The sequence below is a fragment of the Sorex fumeus genome, unplaced genomic scaffold, assembly GCF_029834395.1.
Source record: "Sorex fumeus unplaced genomic scaffold, SorFum_2.1 ptg000051l, whole genome shotgun sequence".
NCBI lineage: Eukaryota > Metazoa > Chordata > Mammalia > Eulipotyphla > Soricidae > Sorex > Sorex fumeus.
In genome coordinates, this window is record NW_026606108.1 from 8844801 (window position 1) to 8866642 (window position 21842).

The window sequence follows — 21842 nt, forward strand, 5'->3', positions numbered from 1 at the left end:
AGTACAGCAGGTGGAGTGTTTGTCTTATATGCAGCTGACCCCAGGTTTAATTTCCATGTTTAATTTAATTTTAATGGTCCCCTGAACCCTTCTAGGAGTAAATTCTGAGCGTAGAGCCAGGAGTAACCCCTGAGCATAGCTGGAAAAAATAAGGAAAAAATAAAACAACAACAACATCAACACTCAATGCAGGATGAAAAACATGGGATAAAGGCCATGGAATAAAGGACAGTGAGCTAGAAGACAGAACCATATAAATGGTTTATCTGGAGAAATAATAAAAAGAGACTAAGAAGAAATATGAACCAAACCCCAAGTGTCCTTGATGCAATTATAAAATCTCTGACAGTTGCAGTTCCTAGAAAAAAAAAAAGAAGGGGGCAGAACTTAAAAAAAAAAAAGGTAGAGTTGAAATCTCAAAAGTTTGGCAAAACATAGACACAGAGGGATTTCAGAAGCTGAGCGAACTCCCAAGAGGCTGAACACAAAGACAGCCTTACCAAGACAGACTTCTGGAAACTGAAGACAGAGAGACCAAAAGAAAACCCTCAAAGAAAAGATAAAAAGAAAACTCTCAAAAGGCGGGTTGCGGGGGATGCGTACCCTACCCAGAGCTGCAGAAATGATTCCAAAAGACCGGGGACATTCCATCAGCATCCCAGGGGCAATTTGGAATTGGCACAATACTTTCTTATAATCCTGGAAGGGAAGGGAATGACCAACTCAGAATTCTAGATGCAGTGAAACATCTGCTGGGAATGAAAGGAAAGAAAGACACTATTGGAGCAGGAAAAACTAAGAAAATGTGTTGCTAGAAGATACCCTAAGAAACAGCCAACAAAGGTCTCTGAACTGAAGGGAAATGATAAAAGAATATGAATTAGGAATGACCATTAGAAAGAAGAAAAAAGCACAGAGATATAAATATGGGTAGATATTTACATTTTTCCATCCCTGCATGGTTTTTTTCTAAATTATGTGTGAAGGTTATAAGAAAAACATACAACTGCTTATATTATTTTTAATGTAGGTGAACTACTTATAAATTTAATTAAAAAAAACCCTGATGGCCAGAGAGATAGGACATTGGAGAAGGCTTTTGCCTTGCAAGTAGCCAGCCTGGGTTCAATTCTCTGCACCCCATATGATCACTGAGCAGCCCTTCCAGGAGTAATCCCTGAGCATAGGACCAGGAGTCAGCCCTTAGTACAGCCAGACGTAGCACTAAAACAAATAAAACAAAGATAGACTTCAGCAGAATAGATTTTTAAGCCACAAACCCTATTGTCCAGAAGATAATTTTTAAGGATGTGGATAGAGTAGATTAAAAGGGAGAAAAATATGAATCACTGTAAATATGTTAGGCTTTGTATGTAATGAGGAAGAAATCTTAGAAATCCTAAATGTGTATTCACCAAATAATAGTTTCAAAATGTAAGAAGAAAAAACTGGCAAAGCTGGGTGCAAACTGGAAGATTCACAATCACAAGAGGGAATCTCCTTTCCTCTCTGGTCCATTGTTAGAATATCTACACATGGGAGCACCACGGACAACTAGAGAACTCAGAACATAATCAACCACTAGTTTCCAATTGGCATTCATAGGAGACTTTATGTAGCAGCACCATCAAGTACAGTCTTTTCAAATGTTCATAGAATAATGGCGGTACAATAAGTCTTCTCCTGGCCACAAAATAACACTCAGAGTACTAGGACAGAGCTACGGAAGTGATGAGGAAAAGGATCTCTCCCCAAACATCCCCATTAACCATTCTGACTCAGCCAGAATACCTCTGTCTCTGTCTCTGTCTCTCTCCAGCTCTTCTTTGGGAAAGTGCAAAGAAATGAAAGCAGGCTTCAAAAGCAAGCTCCAAGGAGATGTCAAGAAACCAGGCAGGCTGGTCAATTGTGTGTGTGTAGTGGGTGGGTAGGGGGACAAAGGGGAGTTAAGATAAAGAAGGGTCCTGAATGACAATAATAGTTTGAAATGATCACTCTGAACAAGAGTTGAGTGCTGAAAGTAGGTAAATGGATATGTGCGATAACCTTTCCGTGTCTATATGGCAAACCACAATGTCCCAAAGGAGGACAGACAGACAGACAGACAAAGAGAGAGGTGCCTGCCATGGAGACAGGCTGGTTGGGGATGGAGGGGGAAGTTGGGGATGGCAGGAGGGAAACTGGGGACACTGGTGGTGGGAAATGTACACTGGTGGAGGGATGAGTGTTGGAACATTGTACAACTGAAACTCAAACATGAACAGCTTTGTAATGCTCTATCTCACAGTGATTAAATTAAAAAAATTAAAAATTAAAATAAAGAAACCAGGCAGAGGTCACTGAAGCTGGCCCTTCCCTTCTAGTCCCTTCTGTTCTATGGAGCTAGATCCTTCCTCCATATGCCGCGCGTGATGGATTCTGTTCTTTCTCTTCACAACCTAACCCCCTACACACACACACACACACACACACACACACACACACATACACACACACCCCACAGATTCCTTACTCATTCTCTAAATGTGAAAAGCCATCACAGAATGCTGGTGCCTTTACTAAGTGCCTTTACTAACCTCTGACCAGGTTCCCCTATGCCCCCATTGGATAATCTTAGCAGGCACTCTAAAGGTTTGTTTCAGTACTCTACATTCATCATCATAGTTAGGGTACATCTCCTCAGTGATCTTGATGTCACATCACCACCGACCAGCATGCCCACAACGCCCACTTTCTCCCCTGAGTCACCTACAAGTCCATCTCCAGCCCACCTAACTCCCCACCCCTGTCTAATTTTCTCAGCTTGAACTCTAGTACCCAGAGTTTATCTTCTAGACCCTCGTGTTGTACCATAAACCCCACAGACGAATGAAATCATCTGCTACTGCTTCTTCCTCTGGCTTATACGATGCAGCACAAACCCTCCAGTTCTATTTTTAGTACAATTTTAATAGTTGATAGTTAAGTATTTTTAAGTACTAATTTAAATGCTATCCACTTACTGTGAATGAATTAAGTGAGAAATGCCGCCTCCATGAAACGGATCTCATTCAGTTCCCTTCCCTTTCAACCTGCTTTGATTTTGGGAACCCAGAAATTTTCCAGAACACAGTCCCAGACCCACCTCTGCCCCATTCTTCCAACCCAATACTGCTTTTACCAAAGCAGTTAATCTGATTAGGAGACCATGGGGACCTGAAGCTATTTGGTGGATGAGGGGGGCTGAGTCTGTGCGACTATCACCAGCGACAGGGCTCACAAGATGGGAAATTCCTTAGACCGCTGGGCACAGTGCTCTTAATGTGGCGCAAACATCTGGTTTTCTTTGTGTAAAATCTTCTCCATGAGGTGGGCGAGGGTTTTTATTCTAATTGAATTTGTAGTTAATTCCGGATAAAGACGAGCTGCTTTCTGCTGAGGCAGCTAGAACAGGAGCGCCCATCCTACTGTTTGAAGCAGCTTTGATTCAGAACTTATCCCCAGTTAAAAAAAAAAAAGAAAAGAAAAGAAAAAGAAAAACAGTGGCGGGTCGCTGGGCTCAAGTGAGCCTCCATGGGTTTCCATTTTTTTTCAGCAGAAGGACGAATTCAAATGTGCCTGATTCCCTTCCCTTTGAAACCAGCATGCGATTACTTCTGTGTCTTAGGTGCAGTTCTTGGCACACGTGAGTCTTGATGGTCATGACCTGCCACCTACTCTCTGGACGTTTATCTGACACGAGATTTAGATTTAATGATGAAAAAAACACATGGCTCCTGTTCACCAAAAGTTGAAAGTAACCTCAAACATGATGAGAAATGCTGGTCACACTCAACCAAATGAAGCACAGAACAAAAAGGAAGTGCTATTGCTAAATCAGAATGGATGGCGTCCATTTTTTCCGATATGAACAATTATGCAATGAACATTCATGCAAGTACATTGTTTAGTGTCTTAGGTATGAGCAGTGATGTGGATTTGATGCAAAAAAATTGCTGGGGCAAAGGACAGATTTTTTCCCCCCATATTCTTATGAACAGTGCTTACTGCTTTAAATGTACTGGTAATTGATTGAGGAAAGTGAAGGTCATGGTCCTCCCGTTGTTCATCGATTTGCTCAAGTGGGCCCAGTAATATCTCCATCATGAGACTTGTTACTGTGTTTGGCATATCGAATACGTCACTGGTAGCTTGCAAGGCTCTGCCGTGCTGGGGAGATACTCTCAGTAGCTTGCCGGGCTTTCCAAGAGGGGCAGAGGAATCGAACTCCGGTTGGCCATGTTGGCCACTTGTAAGGCAAATGCCCTACTGCTGTGCTATGTAGGACTATGTACCTTTAATATGTACATGTACATATACATATGTATGTATATATGTATATATACATGTACTATATATGTACTATGGGCTGTAGAGATAGCACAGCAGGTTGGGTGTTTGCCTTGCACAGTGCTGACCTGGTTTTGATCCCTGGTATCACATATGATCCCTGAGCACTCCTGAGTGCAGAGCCTGGATTTATCACTGAGCATCACCAAGTTGGGACCCAACAACCCATCCAAATAAAAAATAAAAACCAAATATATATAAGTACATCAGAAAAGATTGTTGGCACCCACTCATTCCTCTACCTTCATCCACACTCTGTTATATTCCTTTGCAAGTTCTCTAACAAAAGTAGAATATTCTTCTCTCCCCTCGATTTTGTGCTCCACAGTGAGACTTTCTTTGGCCCAGATGTAAAAGACACAAGGCAAAAATGAACAACAGGTTGATTCAGGGAAGGGGAGGGAAATAGAAGACTGAGTGGAATTGCTCTGGCCACAGCTTGCAATGCAGACCATCCTGGCTAGACCAGAAAGTGATGGACAATAAGCAAGTATGGACACTCCAGGAACGTGAAGTGACTGGTTCTGTTGGACTGATCAAAGATTATATTTAGAAAATAAGGGGTAATTGCTGTGCACGGCCAGCAATGTCCAGGATTGCATGTACATTGATGCTACATTGGGTAAAACTAGTATCAAACCAAATGAATAATACCCATGCCTACAGCATTCAGTGTCAGTTTAATGTGGGGGGAAAAGTAAATAAAAAAGAATAAAAATGGAATGTCGTGCTCGCTTCGGCAGCACATATACTAAAATTGGAACGATACAGAGAAGATTAGCATGGCCCCTGCGCAAGGATGACACGCAAATTCGTGAAGCGTTCCATATTTTTAGGAACAACACACAGTTTCACAGACAAACAACAGCTCAGGAACTTCATAGACTCAAAACCATGGTTACAAGAACAACTAAATGGGCTACTTTAAGGCAAGAAAGGCCCCTCAAATACACCCAATTTTAACATAACAATGGGACAAAATCCCATAACAATAATCTCTCTCAATGTCAATGGGCTAAACGCACCAATTAAAAGACATAGAGTGGCAGGATGGATTAGAAAATTGAACCCAACATTCTGCTGCCTGCAAGAAACGCATCTCAATAGTCACAGCAAACACAGACTCAGAGTCAAAGGCTGGAAAACAATCCTACAGGCAAACAGCTCCCATAAAAAAGCTGGGGTAGCCATCCTTATATCAGACCACATTGATTTCAGAGTGAGGAAGGTCATAAGAGACAGTGAAGGCCATTACTTATTGATCAGAGGATCTGTACAACAGGAAGAACTTACAATAATAAATGTATATGCACCTAATGAGAGACCAGCAAAGTACTTAAAACAACTACTCATAGATTTGGAAAAAGACATCAATAGCAACACAATACTAGTGGGAGACTTCAACACTGCTTTGTCACCTCTTGATAGATCAACCAGACTCAAGCTTAGCAAGGACATACTTCATTTGAGGGAAACAATGGAAGAAAGGGACTTAGTAGATATATACAGGACACTTCATCCACAAAAAGCTGAATACACATTCTTCTCAAGCGTACATGGAACATTCTCCAAGATAGACCACATGCTGAGCCACAAAACATGCCTCCATAAAATTAAGAAGGTAGAGATTGTATCAACAATCTTCTCAGACCATAATGCGCTGAAATTAGAAGTAAATCACACACAAAAACAGAAAACTAAATCAAACACCTGGAAATTAAACAGTGCACTATTGAACAACGAGTGGATTAGACAGGAAATCAAAGAGGAAATCAAAAGATTCCTAGAAATGAATGAAAATGAGAACACGAGTTACCAAAACTTATGGGACACAGCAAAGGCTGTGTTAAGAGGAAAGTTTATAGCTCTACAAGCATTCCTCAGGAAGGAGGAGCGAGCACACATAAGTAACCTAACCTCACAGCTTAAGAGCTTGGAGAAGGACCAAAAAAAGGAGCACAACCCGAACAGGAGAAAGGAAATAATAAAACTCAGAGCAGAGATTAACGAGATGGAAACCCAAAAAACAATCCGAAAGATCAATGAAACCAAGAGCTGGTTCTTTGAGAAAATTAACAAGATCGATAAGCCTCTAGCAAAACTCACAAAGAAAGGGAGAGAGAAAACCCTAATAAACCGAATCAGAAATGAAAAGGGGGTCATTACAACAGAAACCACAGAAATTCAGAGGATCCTCAGGGAGTACTTTGAGAAGCTTTATGCCACGGAACATCAAAACCTCGAGGAAATGGATAAATTCCTAGACTCCTACAGACTCCCAAGGCTGAAACAAGAAGACCTGGAATACCTGAACAGACCTATCACCATCAAGGAAATTGAAATGGTAATAAAAAGTCTCCCCAAGCACAAAAGTCCTGGCCCGGATGGATTCACTAGTGAATTCTTCCAAATCTTTAAAGAGGACTTACTCACAATACTCTTTAAGCTTTTCCACGAAATTGAAATATCAAAAACACTTCCAAACAGTTTCTACGAAGCAAATATCACACTGATACCAAAAGCAGACAGAGATACCACAAAGAAAGAGAATTACAGGCCGATATCCCTGATGAACACAGATGCAAAGATCCTCAACAAACTACTAGCAAATAGAATCCAACTACTCATCAAAAAGATCATACACCATGACCAAGTAGGATTCATCCCAGGGATGCAAGGATGGTTCAACATTCGGAAATCAATCAACATAATCCACCATATCAACAAAAGAAAAGATAAAAAGCATATGATCATATCAATAGATGCAGAGAAAGCATTTGATAAGATCCAGCACCCCTTTATGATGAAAACCCTAGCCAAAATGGGTATAGAGGGGACCTTCCTCAACATAATTAAAGCCATCTACCACAAGCCTACAGCAAGCATCATCCTCAATGGGGAAAAACTGAGAGCCTTCCCTCTAAGATCAGGGACGAGACAGGGATGCCCACTCTCTCCACTGCTGTTCAATATAGTACTGGAAGTACTTGCAATAGCGATTAGGCAGGAAAAAGATATTAAGGGCATTCAGGTAGGAAAGGAAGAAATCAAGCTCTCACTATTCGCAGATGATATGATACTCTACTTAGAGAACCCAATAACTTCCACCAAAAAACTCTTAGAAACAATAGACTCGTATAGTAAAGTTGCAGGTTATAAAATCAATACCCAAAAGTCCATGGCTTTCCTATACGCAAACAGTGAGAGAGAAGAAAGCAACATGAAAAAAACAATCCCATTCACAATTGTGCCCCAGAAAATCAAGTACCTAGGAATCAGCTTAACTAAGGAAGTAAAGGACCTGTACAAAGAAAACTACAAAACGCTACTTCAGGAAATAAAAGAGGACATGAGGAAATGGAAAGATATCCCCTGCTCATGGGTCGGGAGACTTAACATTGTCAAAATGGCAATACTACTGAAAGCATTGTATAAATTCAATGCAATCCCTATAAGGATACCCATGACATTCTTCAAAGAAATGGAGCAAACACTCTTGAAATTTATATGGAACAATAAGCCCCCACGAATAGCTAAAGCAATTCTTGGGAAAAAGAAAATGGGAGGAATCAACCTCCCGAACTTCAAACTGTACTACAAAGCAGTAATAATTAAAACAGCATGGTACTGGAACAAAGGCAGAACTGCAGACCAATGGAACAGGGTTGAATACACTGACATCTCTCCTCAATCATATGCTCATCTAATCTTTGATAAAGGTGCAAGTAATGTGAAGTGGAGTAAGGAAAGCCTCTTTAATAAATTGTGTTGGCATCACTGGACGGCTACATGCAAAAAAATAGGCTCAGAACTCTGCCTAACACCATGTACAAAAGTAAGATCAAAATGGATTAAAGACCTCAACATCAGACCAGAAACCATAAGGTACATTGAAGATAAAGTTGGCAAAACCCTCCATGACATTGAAGCTAATGGTATCTTCAAAGATGCCACGCCACTGGCCGAGCAAGCGAAAACAGAGATAGATAAATGGGACTATCTTAAACTAAGAAGCTTCTGCACCTCCAAAGAAACAGTGACCAAAATACAAAGACAGTCTACAGAATGGGAAAGGATATTCACCGAATACACATCTGACAAGGGGTTGATATCCAGGATATACAAAATACTGGTTAAACTCCACAAGAAGAAAACATCCAACCCCATCCAAAAATGGGGCAATGAAATGAACAGAAACTTTCTCAAAGAAGAAATCCGAATGGCAAAAAAGCACATGAGAAAATGCTCTACATCATTAATCATCAGGGAGATGCAGATCAAAACCACAATGAGATACCATCTCACACCTCAGAGACTGGCCCAAATTCAAAAGAACAAAAGCAACCGATGCTGGCGTGGATGTGGCGAGAAAGGGACACTCCTTCACTGTTGGTGGGAATGTCCACTGGTTCAGCCCTTCTGGAAAACAGTATGGACGATTCTCAAAAAATTAGAAATTGAGCTCCCATTTGACCCAGCAATACCACTCCTGGGAATATATCCCAGAGAGGCAAAAATGTATAGTCGAAGTGACATCTGCACTTGTTTGTTCATTGCAGCCCTCTTTACAATAGCCAGAAACTGGAAGAAACCTGAATGCCCAAGAACAGATGACTGGTTAAAGAAACTTTGGTACATCTACATAATGGAGTACTATGTAGCTCTTAGAAAAGATGAAGTCATGAAATTTACATACAAGTGGTACAATATGGAAAGTATCATGCTAAGCGAAATGAGTCAGAAAGAGAGGGATAGACATAGAAAGATTGCATTCATCTGGGGGATATAAAGTAACAAAGTATGAGATTAATACCCAAGAAAAGCTGAGATCAGCACCAGGAGGATTACTCCATAACTTAGAGGCCAGCCGGGTATCCTAGAGGAAAGGGCTATTCAGATAGAGAAGGGAGCACCAAATAAAGGATGTTTGGAGGATCCTCCCAGGAGGGGAGATGCATGTCGAAAGTAGACTATGGACTGAACATGTTTGCCACTCAATGCCTCTTTTGCAGACCACAACACCCAAAAGGAGAGAGAGAACACAGGGGATTGCCCTGCCACAGAGACGGGGGGATGGGGGGATGGGGGTGGGAGGGATATTATCCATGGTGGTGGAAAATGGGCACTGGTGGAGGGATGGGTATCTGATCATTGTATAATTGAAACCAAAGCACAAAAAATTGTAAATCTACAACTTTAAAAAAAATAAAATAAAATAAAGGGGAAAAAAAAAAAAAGGAATGTCAAGTACCTCAGATTGCTAGTGAATATGAATATTTTAAGTTTTGTCCCCTGAAACTTCTCTCTTATTGTAATGCCCACATTATTCTTTAGGACTCCTACTAAAATAATTTGCATTTACTTTTATGTTTCATTTAAAATTTATTTTTATATTAATTTTATAGTGTCACAATGGAGATGTTACTGGGCCCGCTTGAGCAAATAGATAAACAATGGGAGGACAGTGACAGTGATTAATTTTCTATTTTCTATTTATTTTATTTATATTTAATTTTTGTCATATAATTCATATTATATTACTGAATATAAGTGCCTAGTAAACATGCATACTTATTCAGTTCTCACACACATATATGTGAGGGTGATGAGCTTTCTGAGTTTGGGCAAGAAATAAGATGATAACCACCAATAAAGGATGCTGCCCAGTATTTTCACCTCCAACAAAATATAGTACATCCTCAATTAATGCCTATAGATCTTTGGAAACAAACTTTAAGCAAAAGGAGGCAGAATGAACCCAGTTTGACTCTCAGCCTATTGGTCTAGCCAAGAGTTAAACTCCCATTGCATACTCTGTTCACCAAAAACAAAGTTTGATGGTTGTTAAACTTAAGGGCCTCACAACACAAATCACAAATCATCCTGTTATTCATCGATTGCCTCAAGCAGGCCCCAGTAACGTCTCCTTCATCCTAGCCCTGAGATTATATTCAAGGCTCTTTAGGAGAATGAGACCCATCATTGTTACTGGTATTTGGCATATTGGGTATGCCACGGGGAGTTTTCCAGACCCTGCCGTGTGGGCAGGCTACATTCGGAAACTTGCCAGTTTGTCCAAAGTAGGAATGAGATAATAAGATGTCGCGTGGCTGCAAATGCTCGGTTCCAGAAGCTGATTTTTATAGTCTCTGAGTCTTGGCCATTGATGGGATTACACGGCGCCAGGGGGCCAGTTGGTGGGTGTGACCCCCACCTACTGGAATTTGGAGGATCTGGGTGGAGGATGCTCGGCCCAAATCCGAGTAGGCTTGGAGATCTCGGCCCCGCAACCCGAGTGACTTTGTCCCTCTGCCAGTACCTTCATGTGTGTGGAGAGTGGTCTCAGCATGGTGGTGGCTGGTCCTGGAGGTCTTTGGCTGCCGGAGCCCTGGTCGGCAGGGGGAGGGAAGCTCAACCCGCTCCCCTCCAAGGGGTCCCGGCGAGCGAGGACAGTCAGGCGCGGGGGCAGGCCTCACACTTGCACAATTCAAAAACGCATTTGCATTCATTCACTCATCATTTTTCCAACCTCCTTTTCCAGTTCCAGGTTGTGGGTGCCAGAGTCTCTCCCAGCACTTCTGGAAGTCTGGCAGGGTGGTGGGGGAGGGAGGACTCTGATGTTGATCAGCTTCTCTTCCATCGTGCCCCACAATGGCCCACACTCACTCAGAACCGAATGATTTAGACACAGCAGTGAAAGTTTGAGTGTAAACACATCTGCAAGTCCCAAGCAGTCGCCAGGGAAACTGGGGGAAAGTGAAGCAATTTCGGGTGGAAGGTGAGAACTCGGCGAGGACACTGAGCCCTTTAAGAATCCATTTCTCCCCACACCCCCAGCAGGCTCTAAGAGAAAGACTCAACAGGCAAATGATGTTATTGTAGAACCTTGTGTTCTCGAATACTCCACCGTATCCACTCACCACATCCCCCTCATTCTGCATGTGATCCTGGTGCTGCCTTGTTTCTGCATGCCCCCTCCCCAGCCCCCAGAGCTTACACATGAGGTGTATGCCAACACCCCCACTTCCTTCTCTGCCATTTCTTCCCATCCCAGCTTGGGGAGCTCCTTTATTCTGATCTCAGAATGCCACTGTCTGCTCTGAATTATCCCGCAGCCTTGAGAACGGGCATCTTCATGGTCCAAATAAAACGAGAGGACGGGCAAAGAAATCCAGTAGAGATTAATAGTGTTCGACTTAAAAAAAATAAATTCCATTAGTTTATCTGTCTTATGTCCCACTCTCTGAGAGAAGGGAAGCCAGCACTTCTGTTTGTGTTTCAGTCCTTGTGACACAGACTGGATAAAACAGATTATAAACTTGTAATTGAATTTTGGCTGGCAGGAGACAATTCCATACACCTGTGATTGCCAGCATGCAGCTGAGCGTGCCCCCTCCTTCCCTTTGATGTGGGGGATTCCCAAAAGCCTCTGTGATTTGGGGGGCCTTTCCGAAGCAAACCCAGTCTTGGAATGAGAAGAAGCATCATTCATGTTTTGAGAAATCCTCTAACTCCCGAGGTTTAAGGAAAACCCAGGAACACAATGAGTCTGGGGAAGGAGGAATCAGATAAGAATATTCTTTATTCTGTATAGAAGCAGATGGGCAAGTCCTCTTTTTTGAAGGAAGCACCGATAGGGGCAAATGATGGGGAGCAGATAATCCCAAGAAGCCTGCCTCCAGACTAGAGTCACATCTAGCAGCAAATGCAGAGCTGTTAAAAGTCCATGCACCCATCACTTAATCTACACAGATGCCTATCCCTTTAAGGGGATTTGCTTTTGTTATTATTATTATTATTATTATTATTATTTTTACTGTGTGTGCAGGGCGGGGAAGGGGGAGAGGGGATGGGAAGGGGGCCACCACCAACAACAGTTTTTTTTCATAATTAAAGGGAAAGGAAGTCTAAAGAGAGACTGAGTGACATGCAATATTCCCTAATACCCTTTTGTTGCTTTAAGTCATTGGTACACTTAATTAAGGAGAGGCCTGGGTCTCTCACCGGCCAGGGCCTGACCCGAGGGTGGGAAGGACTGGGCTGTAACCTGACCCAGACCAGGTGTGTGCCTGCAGGTCACTGGCTGGAAAACATGTGGCTGCAGCTAGCCCTGTCCAAGTCTGGCTCTGTCTTTAACTGTTTCAAGTCCCTCTCCCTGCCACTTTTCTCATGTGTGGAGGCCATCAACCTAACAGTAGTAGGTGCCCTGGTTAAGAGGCTCGTGGGAAGCTGAAAGTGTGGGTAGCGGAGAATGGGATTCATCTCTTTCAGCTTTAACACTGCTTTGTAAACCAAGTCTGGTGCTTTTTATAGTGGACTAATTTCCAAGTAATGTAGACTTAGGCTTAGTGTTGCTTTATTATTTTTTCCCTTTTCTGCTTTTCCTCCTTCCCTCCCTCCCTCCCTCCCTCCCTCCTCCTCCCTCCCTCCCTCCTCCCTCCCTCCTTCCCTCCCTCCCTCCCCCCTCCCTCCCTCCCTCCCTTCCTTCCTTCCTTCCTTCCTTCCTTCCTTCCTTCCTTCCTTCCTTCCCTCTTTCCTTCCTTCCTTCCTTCCTTCCTTCCTTCCTTCCTTCCTTCCTTCCTCCTTTCCTGTCTTTATTATCACATCCCCACATTTAAGTCCCCACTATGAAACACGTGTCCCCCTGAGCACTGCAGGGAACAGCCCCCAGCACTCTCAGGCATAAAATGAAACTACCAATCACTCCCCTTCTTTCCAGCTATGGACCAAGCAGGGCTTTTGCTGACAGAATTCTCCCTCAGTAATTCGATCACCAGAAAAGAGTGTGTGTGAGAGCAGAGAGCTGGTCTGGGCAGGAGGAACCCTGCAGAGACTGCTCCAGTCCTCAGGCTAGTGATGGACACCTCACATAGATACCCTTCCCAACTCGGCCCTGATGGGTGTTTCTAGAATCCAGCTATAGAATCCATTGGGTTTTCTTCCTCCAATGCTCTAGTTCTGGTACCTCGAATAAGTCATGAGCGCATCAACCCATCAGATCAAGAGCCCCTTCTCAGTTGCATTTACACTTCAGTACCCCCTTAAAACAACCTAACACACCAAGTCCCACAAAAACTCTGGGGCCTGATGACTTCCGGCCACTTCTTCCCATTTCTCTGAGGATATTAATGAGATACTGTCAACTCAGTCCTCTGCTCCCAGCGACCCCTTGGGGCCCATTATTCATTCTTTTTTTTCTCCTTGTCCTGCTGTTCTCTTGTTGGGAGGGATTCAGACCAGGTTCAATAGGTTAGTGATCATCAGAAAGAGAATTTCAGGAGAAAGGAAAGGATTCTGTTGAAACAATGATGAAAAATAGAAAAATGATCTAGGGCATTCGCCTTGCACGCAGCCAGCCCGGCTGAGCTGGGTTCGATTCCTCCACCCCTCTCAGATTGCCTGGCAAGCTGCCAAGAGTATCTTGCCCGCAGGGCAAAGCCTGGCAAGCTACCTGTGGTGTATTCAATATGCCAAACACAGTAACAACAAGTCCCAAAATGGAGACGTTACTGGACCGGCTCGAGCAAATAGATGAACAACAGGAGAACAGTGACAGTGACTCTTCAAGCAAGTCTGATTTCAAGGAGAGTTTGTTTAGCATATGTGTCCTTTCTGTAGGAGAAGTGGCCATTGGTCCAAAGGCCAGAGAGACAAGCCAATTCCATCCCTTCATGTATACGACAAGCCTGGAGATACAGAAAATACAGTAACAGTACACTCCTTCCTTCACAGACAGGGAGCAACTCATGAGTCTCAATGTGATCCAAGGTCCACTCAAAAGCCAGTGATGAGGCCGAGTTAACTTAGAACTCTGATTTGGAGGAGAATGGGATTTGAGACCTCTTAGAATATTTCAAAGTTATTTCCTCTCCTCCACAAAGTAAAATAGGCTTGGAGAGAAGACAGAGGTGGACTGTGAGTGCTGCTTTCCACCCCTAGTCGTCATTACTCTTCCTCTTTAAAATGTTGGGGCCCGGAGATTAACATTTTATATTTCCATATGCTTGAGCATTTTTTGAGAACTATTAAGGATGCCCGCCCAAAATGTGGGTCGCGTATGCGTTATTTAGACCACACTTGCCAGGCATATTTTTGAAACCCCCCCTTCTATTTTTTTTGCCAGTTAAAATTTTGCAGGTGGTAAGGTGGTAGAGGCAAGCCTCGCAATGTGAGCTTGAGCCAATTAACCGACAACCACCTTTTATGAGGTTTCAACCACCTAATTGTTTTTGTGTCTGCAGCTAATTATTTCTGGAAGATATTTTTGCATATAGAAAAGGAGTCTGTTATTATAATTGAGTGCACAGCACAACAAAAGTTCTGCTGTAAGTACACTGAGGATAGGGATCATATCTTCTCTCTCTGTTTCATAAACCTCCATAAATCACTTTGGGCCCATGGACGCTAAATGAGTATGAACTGCTAATGGGGACATGATTCGAAGGTGTGGAAAAACAACATAAATAGGCCTGCAGCAATGAGAGATCTCTAAAAACATCAGCAGAATTCTCTGTTGTTGGGATGCAGTTAACTCACTGACTCCTCTTCTCATGAGCTCAAGGAATATTTGAACTGTAAAGAAATGTGCAGGTCATCCACTCTGAATAACTTTCATCTGGAAATTTGGAAATGGTGGTCCATATTTTGAAGCCTACCCAAATATTCATAATGCAGCCAAGCTTAGACCTGAAAGCAGCAGACTCCTAAATCAGTGCCCTACCCAACAACCCAACAATCTCCCAATTCCTTCCTTCAGCCACCAGCACAGCCCATGTCAATGGCAAATGTGTCTATTAATCCCTCCGTGTTGGGCCAAAGGGAGCACTGACAAATTAATTTTTGTGACAGGAGCCTCAACTTGCCTATATAAATTGGTCCATCTGGACGCAGTCCTGGGCACAGTTCATCGTTTTTTATGCAGTTAGATTTTATTTTTTGTTATGACTGCAGCTGCTCATTGATATTTTCATACAAGTTTTTATTGAGTTATGCCCTGTGGCTTTTCTAATTGAAGGTTCAATTATTCCTAAAATCTAATAATTAAGTAAATTAATGAGCCTCGTCAAAAATCTGGCGACCTGACTATAAGGATTAGAGAGAAGAAAAAGTAACGAAGGGGGAGTAATCTCCCCCCCCTCCCTTCTTACAGGAAGAGCATCTGGGTAGTTTCTTTTGCAGCAGTCAATGAAGTTAGACGCTAAGATCAACTCACCCTCTAGTGCCCAGATTTGTGGTAGCAACATGGAAGCAAGGCTGGCAATTGTTCCCCATTTTCCCCACGCAATTCTGATGCCAGTAAGTAGGGTGGAAGGTAACAGGCCCTGCTTATGGGCACTAAGGATTGATACTGAGTTTGGCCTCCAGAAATAGAGACAGGAATGGGAAACCATTAAGTATCCACAGCACGTTCAAGAGCATACCAGTGACCACTCAGAGAGTCAATTCAGCATGTGACTTGGAGGCACTAGGCTCCATGGTAGATGTCATATCTCTAAAGAGAGAGACACATTTAGATTTGGAATGAATGACCCCTGGTCCGTGCACTAATCTGCTAGGGTCCAGCCTACTTATTAGGTTGCTTTGCTGAGAGGGAGGGAAGTGACTTAACTCTTATCTTCCATCTGTGGCTTGATTTTCACAGGCAGGTTCAAGAGAGGAAGCTATTGGTTTCCAAGCACTCAGAGTTTCCCTTGAAGTGCTTTCATAAATCAGGCATGTTGCTTTGTTCCCAAAGACGCTTGTGTATTTGGAGTGTGGTACCATGGACAACTGGTACTCCCCTTGAACCCCATTCTAGGACTTCTTGAAACTAGCCTTCCTGCCTGGAGTTCTTTTTCATGCCCTGAGCTCTTTCTCACCTGACTGCCCCTCCTGTCTATGTTCCCAGGTTGCCTGATTTGGTGGCCACCACTTCACGATGTGCTTATGACCATCCTCTCTCTAGCTTATCACAGGTGTCTGTTGTAGCTGATGCCCCCATTTATAAGGGCAGGAACAGATTGGAACTGGGCAATTCCGCTGCTACCCACAGCAGTTCCCATGCAGGGGTGGCACCTCATAGGGGTGGACTATGCTTTGATCACTGCAATCCCCTCCCCTCCCTCTTTTGGACTCCAGATTATGTTTCTTTCGAGTTTTTGTTTTGAATGTTTGGTGTGAGTTCCCTGCCCAGCTGTACCTGGTGCTTAATCCTAGACCCGCATCCAGGGATCACTCCTGGTGAGTTTAGGGGTCCATATTGGATGCTGGGGATTAAACCCAGGCCAGCTGTGTGCAAGGCCTTATCCCCTGTGCTATCTCTCCAATATCTGATGATTCATTTTTGGCACAGAGTGAGGATGACAACAGGAGAATTTCTGAAGTTAGGTCCGGTGGATTCCAGGTGTGTTCATTATTGGCACCGGTCATAATGATAAAAACCAGTTTTCCACGACACATGCCATAACCATGCCGTCGGACCCTGTGCCAGGCTGTTTCATTCAGAGATCCCCAGAGGGGATGGGTGAGACCCCCTCCCCACCCCAAGGGACCCAGCCCAGCAGTCGAAAACCTCCAGAACTCAACCGCTGTCATACTCACGGCCATTCTCCACAAGAGAATGTGGAGCCTCACCCACGAGTGAACCTACTCCTGGACCGCGAGGCTGCAAATGCAGCTGTGCAACAGCTCATACCTTAAACCACCCATATTACATGAGTATTGCACCACATTTGGTGGGGTTTAAAGTAAGAGGCAACCAATCTTAGAGGGAAATATATATATATATTATTTTCCTTTACTCTGACTTAATATATATGTATGTATATATATATATATAACACACACATACACACATACACAAACATATATAATATTTATATACAAATATAATATTTATATATAAATATTATAGATAATATAAATATATATTATATATATATATAAAACACAAGGCTCAACCTTTAACAACATGTTAGTGATCTCTTGTAGAAGGACTTTAATGGCCCCTGTGGAAATACAACAATCTTTACACTCATTCCTCTAAGGAAACTTTTTGGTAGCATTTTCAGCAGTTATTCATAACAAACACTGTAGCACTGTAGCACTGTCCTCCCCTTGTTCATCGATTTGCTTGAGCAGGCACCAGTAATGTCTCACAACAAATTGTGAGACTTGTTGTTACTGTTTTTGGCATATTGAATACATCACGGGTAGCTTGCCAGGCTTTGCCATGTGGGCGAGATACTCTCGGTAGCTTGCTGGGCTCTCCAAGAGGGGCGGAAGAATTGAACCTGGGTCAGCCATGTCAGCCATGTGCAAGGCAAACAATGCAAAATAAATTATTTTGGTTCTACTTTGGAGCAGGGGTTGGGATTCAGGATGGAAATATCTGAAATATGGTGGTGGGAAGGTATGATGGTGGTAAGATTGGTGTTCGAATATTAAATGTAATCAAATAGGGTGAACTACTTTATAAAATAAAATTTAAACATTTTAACAAAAACAGTGTTCCAAGACCACATTCCTAAGCTCTCACAGACTTGACCTCCTTCCTCAGGGAACAAGGCATATTTTTGTCCTTGAGGTGCCAGTGGCATTAAGCTCTTGCAAGGAAAAAGGGTCCCAAAGAAATTCCAAGGATGAAACCAGGAACTTTTAAGTCCTTGAAGGTCAGTGCGGTGGGTGGTTGGGGAGGGGATGTTGTGAGAAGAAGCAGATTTAGGGGCAAGCCTACATAGAGGCAATCAGCCTAGTATATGAAGGTTTTCTCTGTCTCCGTAGACTGTTCTGATTTCTAAACTCACCTTGGAAACACTGGTCCAAGAGTTAGCTGGTGGGGAAGATGCTGATGAGAATGTTTTGTGTGTGTGTGATGGAAGGTGTGGGGAGGAGCTGCAGGATACAAGATGGTTGGCTTCCTGGACCTTGGCCTTTGGTCTCAAACTAGTTGAGTATTAAAAAACCCAAGTGGAGGAGGAAGAATGGAAAACCACAAAGGGCATACTCTCGAGTTAGGCAATATATTTGTATGTCTGATGTTCTCTGAGCCATATACTTCAGACAGCAAGAGGCAAATAACACTAAGCACCCATCATTTTTGATGTCAGTTCTGTAGTTCAAGTTTAAAAAAATGGAATTTTACTATTTTACAACTGCATCAAACAGTTTTGAATAAGCAGGTCTCTTTTCTATATGGTGGGCCATGTACTACCTATGTATATATACGCTAACAGATATAGTGTATTAGATAATATATGTACATATATTGCACAGGATAGCTGGCTCTATCTCTATTGTAATATATATATGTATCTCTATTGTAATTTATATGTATATATATTACAAATCAACATGCATTAGAGCAAAGAAATCAGGCTATCTCAATGTTTTTCTGCTAGATTTCATGATGATCTGGCTTCATTTTCAGTTTGTCAATATTACCAATGGGTATTAGTAGAAGATCTGGGATCCCTCACTTGCTTCTGCTTCCAAGAGGCCCTTCCCCAGTGTGATACTGTCTTTAGGGAAGACAATACTCTGAGAGATTCTTTTTTTTTATAATTTCTTCATTGTAGTAGCAGGATGAATATCTATCAAAAGGATTTGTTAGCCAAGATACCAAACAGAAGGAAATGTTTGAAGAGCTTCACTCATCAACTGGACCAGTGTATACTTGGACAGGTAAAACCAGTCATTGGTAGGGGATGGAGTAATAGCACAATGGGTAGGGCATTTGCCTTGCACGCGACCAACTCCAGGGTTCAATTCCCAGCATCCCATATGGTTCCCTGAGAACCACCAGGAGTAATTCCTGAGTTCAGAGCCAGGAGTAACCCAGCATCGCTGGGTGTGAACCAGAAAGCAAAATACCCCCCCCCAAAAAAAAACCACAACAACAGCCATTGGATATTTCCTACCAGTACCCAACTTTATTGTCAAAATATATGGATAAGATACGAGCAATAATATAGTAGGCGGAGCATTTACATTGCATGCAATCAACTTAAGCTGGATTACCAGTATGTCACAGGGTCCCCTGTGTATCTCCAGGAGTAATTCCTGAGAGGAAAGCCAGTAGTATCCCCTGAGCATTACCAGACGTGCTCCCCAAACAAAACAAACAAACAAAAAACCAATGTGGATAGAGGAAAATGCTTAGGAAAAAAGAACTAAATCAAGAACATAAACTCCTTATCTCTACAGCCCAAAGTTGCTCCTAGCTCATGTCAATGTGGTTTGGTATATAATTTATAAGGCAAATAGCGGTTTTGACTTATAGTTCTATGACTTAGGCAGGGTGACTCTATACTAATTTTAGACTAAAGGTGTCTGGGTAAAAGAATACCCCCATTGTTTTCAGAAATTACAACAGAGGTAATTTATTCTTTCCACAAATAATATCAATGTAAGAAAAAGGCAAATTTTTCAGTTCAACGTGTCACTACCAAGCTGGAGGGATTATTAACTTATGGAACTGATTATTTTTGCTATTTTTGAATCTTCCAACTATAGAAATGAAAAAATGTCAAGAGTTGTACTGTTAAATGTTAAATAAAATACAGAAAGCATTTGGCATGCAAAGAAACTTTGACAAGAAGAATCCATTAAAACTCAAAAGTCTGTGTATCCAACCAACTCACAGAGTAGGAAGAGATAGAGAAGAACTCACTTATGGTCTACATAAAGCAACTGTGCCAAAAAAAAAGATGGTATAACATTCTTTACTCGTTGGGCAAAGTCTTAAACAGTCATTTCACAAAAGTTCTCCCAGTTGACACCCCCCCACCCCATCCCACCACCATCACCAAATGTATTAAATAGTTCCAATCAGCAACTGAGAGGTCAGTGGAGAGGACAGAGGGTAGGGTGTCTGCCTTGCACAAAGCCAATCCTGTTTCTACCCCTCACACCACATGTGGTCCCCCAAGCCCCATCAGCAGTCATGCTGGACAACAGAGTCAGGAGGAAGTCTTGAGAACTGCTGGGTGTGTTCCCCAAACAAACCCCCATACAAAAATATGTGAGAAAAAGCAGCCATCCATATCCCTCAGCCATGCAAAAGTCATCTGAAAATTTCAATGGATGTGAGGATAGTTACTGAGGGGCAGGGTGATTCTTGTACTCTGGCAGTGGTTGTGCATATTGGGAGATTAACGTCAGTACATTTTTTGGTCAATATCTGCTAGAACTGAACCTACACCTTGCAATTTCAATCTTAAAAGATCACGCAAAATAAAGACATCAATAGGTAAAGGTCATTTTCTGTATATGTGCTATACAGCAGTGAAAAGGTCCACTTAAATTAATAGACTGGACATCAACGCCCAAAGGGAAATCTTAGCAGTATTTGGTAAGGAACAAAGATAAAAGCTGGAGCCTGGAGATTTGGGTGGAAAGCACCTAACTTTGACAAAAACTGAAATCAACCATATTGTACCTTGCAACTGTATAGAGAATTTTGTTTTTCTAGAACAGCAAGGAAAGAAACCTAAGAATCAGACTTGAAAAGGAGAATGTAACAGTCCCAGACATTCTGAGCATGAGAACATTAATGGGCTTGTTCAGAGACCACTACTGGGATGAATCCCTAAAATGCTTCGTCTGTTTGACTTGATAGTTTGAATTCTAAGGGAAAGCTGGATGGCTGTGAGATGAAACAGAAGTACCTGACCTTGTATGGCAAATCAGCTCTGTTTTTACTCCCTGCAACACTCCTGGTCTCCTGACCCAACCAGGAGTGATTATTGAGCTCAGAGGAAGGAGTAAGGCCTAAGAACCATCAGAGGTGTCCTCCCAAGCAAACATAAGCATTCTAAGTTGGAAGAGGCCTAGTAGCCTGACTTTGGAGTACCTCCTGTATTGATAGGTAGGCCAGAGTATCTGCCTTGCATACCCTCACTGAATTCCATCTCAAGAGGGAGAACTATTTTTCCAGAAGGCAGCTGGTACGTTTCAAAAGATGGATGGATAGATGCAAAGTAGGCCAAGACCATAGTGTGTCCATCAATCAAAAGAAAGATTCCCTGGGTTTGACATAAAACTCTGAATTCTGTGTGAAGCAAGCACCCCTCCCACCCACGTTTATCCCTCCATCCCCAGCTTTAACTGGTAGTTAAAGATATGAAGAGTTCAATCCTAAGAAGATGCAAAGGAGACAACAATGACAACCAGTGAAAATGATACATACTAGGGATTGGATCATTAGTACAGTGGGCAGGATGTTTGCACATGGTTAAAACTTGGTTTGATCCCTGGCATCATATATGGTCTCCAAACACTCTCAGGAGCACAGATACAGAAGTGAGCCCTGCACAACACCTGGTGTTGACCCAAAACAACCAAACAAACACAAAATGACCCATACTAGAAATAAGAGGACATTGCCATCATTTCTCTGGTGCTGAATGTCCTCCTGAGAAAACATTTTTTTTTTATCCAGTTCTGCCAGTTCAAGTGGGCTGCAAGTAACATTGTTAAAGTCCCTAGAACTCTTG

The 21842-nt window shown here is 42.5% G+C and overlaps 1 non-coding gene across 1 annotated transcript; it reads left to right on the forward strand.

Moving 5' to 3' along the window:
* Positions 1-5095: 5095 nt before the first annotated feature.
* On the forward strand, positions 5096-5202 carry LOC130033232 (U6 spliceosomal RNA). The gene has a single exon (XR_008793934.1). It is a non-coding gene; the product is annotated as a U6 spliceosomal RNA (small nuclear RNA).
* The last annotated feature ends 16640 nt before the right edge of the window (positions 5203-21842 follow it).